Here is an 8,782-nt window from a genome sequence, read left to right on the forward strand (position 1 = left end):
TGGTTCTAGTGACCAACTTGCAGACATCTTAACCAAAGGGTTAAGTGTAGGTCAACATGAACAATTGGTTTCTCAGTTGGAATTGATTGACTTGTTTCAAAATAAGTTTGAGGGGGAATGTTCAAAATGATATATCATTCAAACTTATTTTGAACATTGTTTATTTATCATTGCTTATTTGTGGTGTTTTCTAGAATTGTAACAGGTTTTCAAGGAAGATGCTCATAGTTGCTGTGTAGCAGATGACTTGAAGTGTTGCAGACTGAAAATTATTCAAGAAAGCTTTGGATTGCATTTGAAGATTAATTTATTATTGCTTATAATAAAAGGTGGCTTAGAAGTGCAGTTTAACTTATTTTAGATTGGGCTGATTCTCTCATTTTGGTTCAAGATTATGAAGCCCACTTATGAAGTTTATTTGACAAGCCCAACTTATGGTATAAGCCCACAAGTCAAGCCATATATAAGGAGACCCTAACTTCCTGTTAGGGTTAACACACTCATTCCAAATTCGTGCAATCATCGATTCATCAATCTCTGATTAATCTATTATTTCTCCAGATTTCTATTTTGTGTTTGTGAGATCAATACACATCTTGTGCTATTGATTGAGAGTGTTCTTTGTTCTTGTATACACGTTTGATGTGAGTATAGAGTTGATAGTGTTAATTTTGGCAGATATTGATTTCTGGATTGATTCTTAGTTTGTATAATTGTGTTTCTGGTTGATTAGTGAAGATTATTGTTTGTTTGTATCAAGTTTTCAAATTTAAAAGCCACTAGATAAAAATATATGAAAAAAGGATTTTGAAATTTTCTTCATGTGAAATAAAGTTTACCCTAATACAAATATTACTTAAACAAGATAATCAGAATCAGTTACTTCAAGATTTTACCTTGTAAGTGTGATAAAGGGTATTTTATTCATTGACATGAGTGTTGACTTTCAATTTGTTTTTAGATATTCTATCATCTCAGAAAGACGTATTATTCTTTGCACATAAAATGGACGCATGCTATTTAATTTAATGTTATATGTTATTGATATCAAAGTCACTAATGTAAGACCATAGGAGACCAAAGACAATAAGTTCAACATAAAACAAAGTTTCAATTTATGACCCCGATAATTTAAGTAGCAATCCATGCACATTGAAAGACAAAAAAAAAAAACTTGAAAGTTATAATTGATAACTTTCAAGCCGAATGCCAATAACTAAGAGACTCATCATGTTTGCCAATAAATGAAAAAGTCCACCATGCAACCAAATGCAAGTAATTAGGCGCCTGTTGGATATGTGAAGGATATCAAAACAACAAGAACAAGTGCGTTTTAGTGTTAAGGTGCGTTGTGGCTTATTAAGGCGCGCCATGACTCAACACTTGGAATGAGGTTCGAAGGTTGCAATGCTGTCAGTTTTGAAATCATGCTTTAAGCCACGGCGCGGCTCCTCCAGCTGCGGCACGGCTTAAGCTTATCCGGGAGCCTGACGAGGAACTACGCGTTTTCTTTCTCTTTAAGTTGTTTCCTTGTTTAGATATGCCTATATAAACACCATATTGTAACTCTAACATGTGTGCACGAAATTAATAGTGGAAGTTCTCTGGTTTGCGCCCGTGAACTAAACTCTTCTCCGTGTTTTGGAGTTCGGATATAACCACGTTAAATATCCGTGTTGTTTATGCTTTTATTTATCGTATCGCTTATTCGTTTGTTGTATGTGGGTTATGTGATTGTTGTAAATCACATGTTTTTGTTAGGGTCCACTACCGAATTCCTAACAAGTGGTATTAAGAGCTAAAGGCTTGAAGATCGGGCACAACGGCGATTGAAATCAGATATACGATTGTTTGATGATTCCAGAGGTGTCTTCGAGCATAGGCAAGATAGGCAACCGCCTAGGGCCCAAAAATTTAGAAAGGCCTAAAATACCTTGTTTAATTAAATCAAATAAAAATAGTCAATTAAAGCTAAAATACCTTGTTTTTAATACTTAAATACAATGTAAGTAAATAAATAGATAAATTGAAGTATTATTTTTTATACGCAGTAAAAAAATTTAACGTATATGGGGGCCAATTTTTATTTTCGTCTAGGGCCTTTAAATTGTTGAGACAACCCTAGATGATTCAAGTATCATCAAGAGAAGAAACGCGATTAAGGTTTTGTGTTTTGCAACATATATCAAGATCCAGATCCAGAGATTTAGTTGATCATGGTGAACTTAGGGTATGTCTATGTACCTAGTAAGTTGATCACACCAGAGTTTGTCTTATTCTGGCGGGTTATAATTTAATCGGGGGCACGGTTGCATTATGATGGTGATTTATTCGTGAAGGTTACAGAATCAAGGGGGTCAGTTTGATACAGTGTGTTTGCAGAAAACACAAGAAGAAATTTTTTACGGAAGATTCGGGTGTCGGATCTGAGTTCTCGTTCTTCGCGATCCCGTACGTAAGAATGATTGAACTTTTAAATTCGGAGTTACAGGAGCTGCTGTAGTAGAAAATTCGTAGAGGGTTCGTTAACTGTTGGATCGACTTGATTTTTTGTGTGTGGATAGTAGACGTACTGTTCTACACGTGGTAAAACTTTGAGGCAGATCTGACTGGTGGATCTTTAGATATGATTTTTTAAATCTGGGCAGTTTTCAGGAAGAAGTTTTTCGGGTTTAATGACGCGAGTGCGAGATGGTTTTGTCTCAGAAACTTTGGGCGATACGAGCTGGGTATTATGGGATGTTGGTTTTGTTACAGAAGCTCACGAGGGTGATTCTCTCGGGTTTGGGCATGTTTGGGTAACGAATTGATTACATCATGGTTATTATCGACAGTGGGAGTTACCGGGGAAGTTTGGCACTTGCGGGTTTTGAAACAGGACAACTAAAGTGATTGGTTGGATATTCCAGGTTATTTGGAATATAAGGGCGGGTTAGAGCTTCTCTCACTAAGGAGAATTGGTTGACGAAGGGTGTCAGATAGAACGCGTTCGACGGGTGCTCAGGGTTTTGGATAATGATTGTTTCAACAAACGAGCGGTTTCTTCGGGGTGACCAATTAGGAGTTCTTTGGTGATTGATGAAATAATCTTGTAAGTCCCAGAACTTGAGCTTTCAAGATATTGTTGAGAGTTTCGGGAACTCGAAATGAGTTTGGGAACTGACGAAAGTATCGGGTAAGTGGGAGTTGGACGACTAGTGAGAGTTGTAGAGATGGTTGTGCGACATGTTTCTATGATTTTTCACAGTGTTAGTGCGTCGATTTCGGCTAGATATTCGGGTACTTATTTTACTCTCCAATGACAAAGTAATTGGCAACTGATTGGGTGGTACGAAACAGATTCTTCTCGGGTAGCCGCGGTTTATTATCTTACTCATACAGTGGGAGCGTGCTTGAGGTTGAGAAGATGGGTTCGTGAAATTCATAGCGCTATGAGGAAAGATCAGTTTACCAGCGTGAAAGCGGAAAGTTGAAAGTATATATTTCAAGTCTGTGACTGCGTTCTCACTGAAGCCTTGATGAGTAGTCTACAAGGGCATTTGTTAGATTCTCTGATTGCTGGGAAGGAAAATTAGTGATAGACGGAAATTCTGTATGAGGGTAATCATTGACATGTCGATGACAGGGTTGGGCGTGTTCAGAGTGATGAGTTGAGGCAGTTTTGTCTCTTGTTTTGTAAATCATGTGTTTGAAGTGTCGCACACTTCAATGGTGGCGCAGAAATTGAGAGATGACCTAAGCTAGCAACGAAGATTAGATTATTACTCAGGTGTTTGAGTGTCGAAAGTCCTCCTTCCTATGGCATGGAAGTGCGGCGTGTCCCAGGTGTTTATTCGGCGGTGTTCAAATGGAGTTTCATAATCGGGTAATCTAGAGTTGTTGTTGGTATTTAACACAGTTGACAGATGAAGTTGATTACGTTTTGACGAGTGTAGTTGAAGTGCTCCTTATCGAAAGCTGCCAGCTCGAGTAGTTGGAATGTGTGTGTCCCAAGAAGCTTTCTTGACGGTATAGATGGGTAGGTTCAATGAAGTCGAGACAGGTGATCGAATATGGGTTGATAAAATGGGCTGTGTTTAGATCATCCTTCAAGTGGGAGATTGTTGGATGTGTGAAGGATATCAAAACAACAAGAAAAAGTGTGTTTTAGTGTTAAGGCGCGCCATGGCTCAACACTTGGATTGAGGTTCGAAGGTTGCAATGCTATCAGTTTCGAAATCATGCTTTAAGCCACGGCGCGGCTCCTCCAGCCGCGGCGTGGTTTAAGCCTATCCGGGAGCCTGACGATGAAAAACGTCTTTTCTTGCTCTTTAAGTTGTTTCCTTGTTTAGATATGCATATATAAACACCCTATTGTAACCCTAACATGTGTGTACGAAATTAATAGTGAAAAATCTATGGTTTGCGTCCGTGGACTAAACCCTTCTCCGTATTTTGAAGTTCGGATATAACCACGTTAAATATCCGTGTCGTTTATGCTTTTATTTATCATATCGCTTATTCGTTTGTTGTATGTGGGTTATGTGATTGTTGTAAATCACATGTTCTTGTTAGGGTCCACTGCCGAATTCCTAACATCGCCAACCCCGGTGATCATGAACCACTTTACTTACATCCAACACACCCACCTTCTCTAGCCTAAAGATGAGACATACAAATACTAAATTCGTAATTTTCGGGATTATGCAGAACCATAAAGGTTACCACGCTCCGTTACGCCACCTGGTGGTGTTTCTTCTCCGCCACATCGACACCGCCGAGCGTTTCTTTTCACCGTTACAAATAGTCTTATACGGAGTAATATATAAAATGACCTATGTGTAACAAAATCTGATCATACCTACTTGAGCACCATTATGAACGTGTGGCAAGATCCGTGTGGCCAAATTAATAACAATAATGATCATAGGGTAAACATAAGAAAAATCCATTGATTATTCGTACCTTAATTATTAGCATATATCACTCTATATCATCACTTCACTCTATACCTTAAAAGAAAGTTATTATTAGCTAATAATTAAAACATCTTAATCACCATTAGATAAAAAATTACTTCCAAATACCCTAAATCCAATAGTCATTATTCATCCTCTACACACCTCTCTAAAATACTTCTTTAAAACCAAACACGCGTCCAACCTAATCCCTCGCGTCCAACCTAATCCCTTTCCATCTTCTTTTTTTTCTTCCCATTTCTCATTGTTTAACCTACATCCTTTTACATCCACCGAATCAATTCGAATCAATTACCTGCTGCTGATTCAATCTGTATGTATTACATGAATCATCGAGTCAAGTATCTGACGGTGTCTCAATTCGTTAGTATTACATGAATCGTATCAAAAAGTTTTGAATTTCGTATTACATTAATCGTATCATTAAGCTACCAATTTTCTCTACAAATTCATCGAATCAAGTATCGGATGGTCTCTCAATTCGTTAGTATTACATTAATTGTATCTGATGTGATTTAATTGGTAAGTTTTCGTCATCTGTCATTTATATTTGTTATCTTATCATTGTATTCCATTCAATGTTGGTTCAAAATTATTGTCACATTTTACTCTGTATTTGTTTGTTAGTGATTTATTTTGTTTTGTGCTTGAAATCAATTAATGGCTCTGTTTGGGAACACGAATCCAGGTTACAAGGTATAATTTCATTAGAAGTTAGGGTTTTCCGTTTGTAAGGATTAATAATAATAATAATCTGCTAGTGCTGACAATTGAATTGTTTATTCGTTATGATTTTATAGCTCTCGAACAAGTAAAGAAGAAGGTTATGCGTGTGAAATGGCTAGACATCGGTTAGCTACCAATGGTCAGAAAGTTCAGCTGTTGACCAATCACTTCAAGGTCAACGTCTCTAACGTTGATGGCCACTTCTTTCATTACAGTGTATGTATCATTGTAATCCATTCAATGTTGGTTCAAATTTAATGTCACAATTTACTCTGTATTTGTTTTATACATTGTGTACCTGGGTACTTATTATTATCATGTGTCAATTATTGACGAAGCCACACTGAATGGTTGTACTGCTAAGCAAGAAGTTAAGTATCTCAAATAAAACAAAACAAAAAAAAAGACATGTATGCTTTTTCAATACATTAGTTCCTATCACTAACATTCGTACTCTAAATACATTTTCGTTTATAATCTTAACTTTGTGCTTGTCGTGTCTCTAAATAATGGGCTAGATGATTCAAAGGTAATTATCTCTAGCTCATGTTCATCATATATTAGCTCTTAATGAAGTTCTCCTATAAATTTATTGGTTATCCATTGACCAGTCTATGAGCATGACCTTGCCTTTGTTATGTCGCTAACCACTTATTATTTGCTTATGAAAACAGTTAACATGTGGACTGATTTTGTAGCATGTACGTTTCAGAACTTAAGAACACCTTATGTACACTATTATGTAAGTTGTTTTGCTAAAGATAATGGTTACATGTATTGATGTAGTGTTGACATTTTTACTATTCAATTGCCAAATTGATTTAAATGCTACATACAAGTTTATGCAGTAAACGACAATTTTTTTGCAATCAAAGAAGTTATGAATATCTTTATCTCATGTAATTCTACTTTGTTTGCACAGATTCACATATACATTTGTTTGAAGATGTACGAGATTATTGAACATCATCCGAATATGCTCAAAGAGTTCTTGGATGGAGGGAGCTGAACGAACAGACTTCATGTATCCAAGATCCCATTAGAGATTCAAAAACTTCGTTGTCGAGTAAATTTCCATTGTTTAAAATTCACTTCACAAATTGAGGAATTAGGTCGAAAAGTTGTGAATATTCTTCGAAAAACGGGCCTTTTTTGGTTCTTTATCTTCGATATGAAATGGATATGTTGGCTTTTTCGGGCTGCACGAAAGGTGCAACAGTGAAGAAGTAGAAGAATTAACAAGAATGAGGTAATTCTTTAAACAATATTTTGAATTATTTGTATCTTTAACCGTTTTAGTTTTTTATTATTATTGTCACTTATATGGGTCACGTTTAAAATTGTTTGATACGCGTATCCATGGTGGAAAGAAAAAGAAATCGATTCAGATCTTAAAAGAAAAGAAGGGTTATGTCTTTTGACACCCGAATAAACCGCGTTTATTCTATGCGCGTTAAAAATCGATCAAAATATCAAATTTATGGCGGAAGACGAATCGCTAAATTAGCTGCAGCATACCCAAATCTGGTCAGTGGGTTTGGTTTACCAAATGCTTTTAAGTAACGGTGTCCAAATAGTTGGGTTGTGTTGTTTGGGTAATGTGTCAAAATGGATAGTTAAAAAAAGGACTATGTGGCTTTTAAGTTTAACTTTTAATGAATAATCACTGTATGATCACAAAGGTGTCCAAATAGTCGGGTCGGATGGTCTGCGTAATGTGTCAAAATGGGTAGTTTAATAAGGACAAAACTAATACTTTGGGAAACTTTTAACTCGTTCAACATATGTGGCTGGTCAGAGATCAGAGATCACAGCCAAAATTCACCCATATATACATCAATGGGTCAAAGTTGCCACCTTTACTTGTAAAATGTTATAAAACATGTGATTGAGTGCGAAATTCTAAAATTTGTTATAATATATGATTATGTTATTTGAATAGGTTCGAAAGGAGATGTTGGACCGTTTGGAGCTCGGGTCTTTTCAAAACCATTAGTCACAAATGGTCTCACTCGATTACTACGTTTCGTTAGAAAGTGATATATTCATTCCAACATATGATGGAAACATGCTAGAGTCGTTCTATAAAACCCGCGAAACCGCGGGTCTTTCTAATATACTTTCATCCATCAAAGCATTTCATCGAACATTTGGGGGCCATATATTCAGTGACCTTAGATCCTTGAACTCATTTACATTATTACTTTTAATTGTGTTATGTTAGATTTACTTTTACAATGCACCTAAAATATACCAATTTTTCATCAGCAACCTCTGCACACAGATGCAGTTTTAAAAAACAAGTTAGTTGAGATAATTGAGACTACTCATGGGCTCTAAAATATAATAGATGGTAAGAATGAGTTGGGTAATGTGATTAAATATACATGTTTTGGCATATAACTGATAGCATATCATGTATCATACTCTAAATACTTCGATCATGTGCATTTACTGCATAAATGTAAAGATCGGCGCTAACTAATCTATGTGCATTTCAAAAAATATGCTGATCTCATTGGGGGCCACCAATGAAGAAATATACAAGGTTAATAGCAGAAAATCATTTTTATGATCTAAGGAACAGAACTGTAGCACCAAAAAATGTTGGGTATTCAAATACCCAACAATCAATAAGTGCCTACAGCTGAATAATGAGTAAAATTCAGGTGGCACGATTTTCAATAAATTCTGAGCTGACATAACCTGTTTTATTTTACGGCTAAGTATATGATATTTTTATTTTAGTTAATTATCTTCTAAAAATAATGAAGCTAAATAAATAAAATAACAATATCAATCCCTTAGTTTTCTAATTGGATTTGAATTCGGAATGGTTATCATATATTTCACATATCTTTTCCTTATTTCACGTGATACGTATCCTTTTTCTACTATAAATACCTCCATATTCTTAAGACTTATTCACACCAAAACATAAGAAAATTTACAAAACAATACATACGAATAAATTGTTGAATATATGGAGTTCACCCCACTTAACATGATTACCAAGGAACAAAACGTCTGGAAAGTAAAAATCAGGATAACATGATTACCATGGAACAAAACGACATAGAAAGTAAAAAATAAAGATT

The 8,782-nt window shown here is 35.7% G+C and overlaps 1 long non-coding RNA gene across 1 annotated transcript; it reads left to right on the forward strand.

The window, feature by feature from the left end:
* The first annotated feature begins 5,117 nt into the window (after positions 1–5,117).
* LOC139877721 (uncharacterized) lies at positions 5,118–8,021 on the forward strand. Its single transcript, XR_011768745.1, has 5 exons — positions 5,118–5,441; positions 5,759–5,900; positions 6,359–6,426; positions 6,607–6,933; positions 7,627–8,021. It is a non-coding gene; the product is annotated as an uncharacterized lncRNA (long non-coding RNA).
* The last annotated feature ends 761 nt before the right edge of the window (positions 8,022–8,782 follow it).

The sequence above is a fragment of the Rutidosis leptorrhynchoides genome, chromosome 1, assembly GCF_046630445.1.
Source record: "Rutidosis leptorrhynchoides isolate AG116_Rl617_1_P2 chromosome 1, CSIRO_AGI_Rlap_v1, whole genome shotgun sequence".
NCBI classification, from domain to species: Eukaryota; Viridiplantae; Streptophyta; class Magnoliopsida; order Asterales; family Asteraceae; genus Rutidosis; species Rutidosis leptorrhynchoides.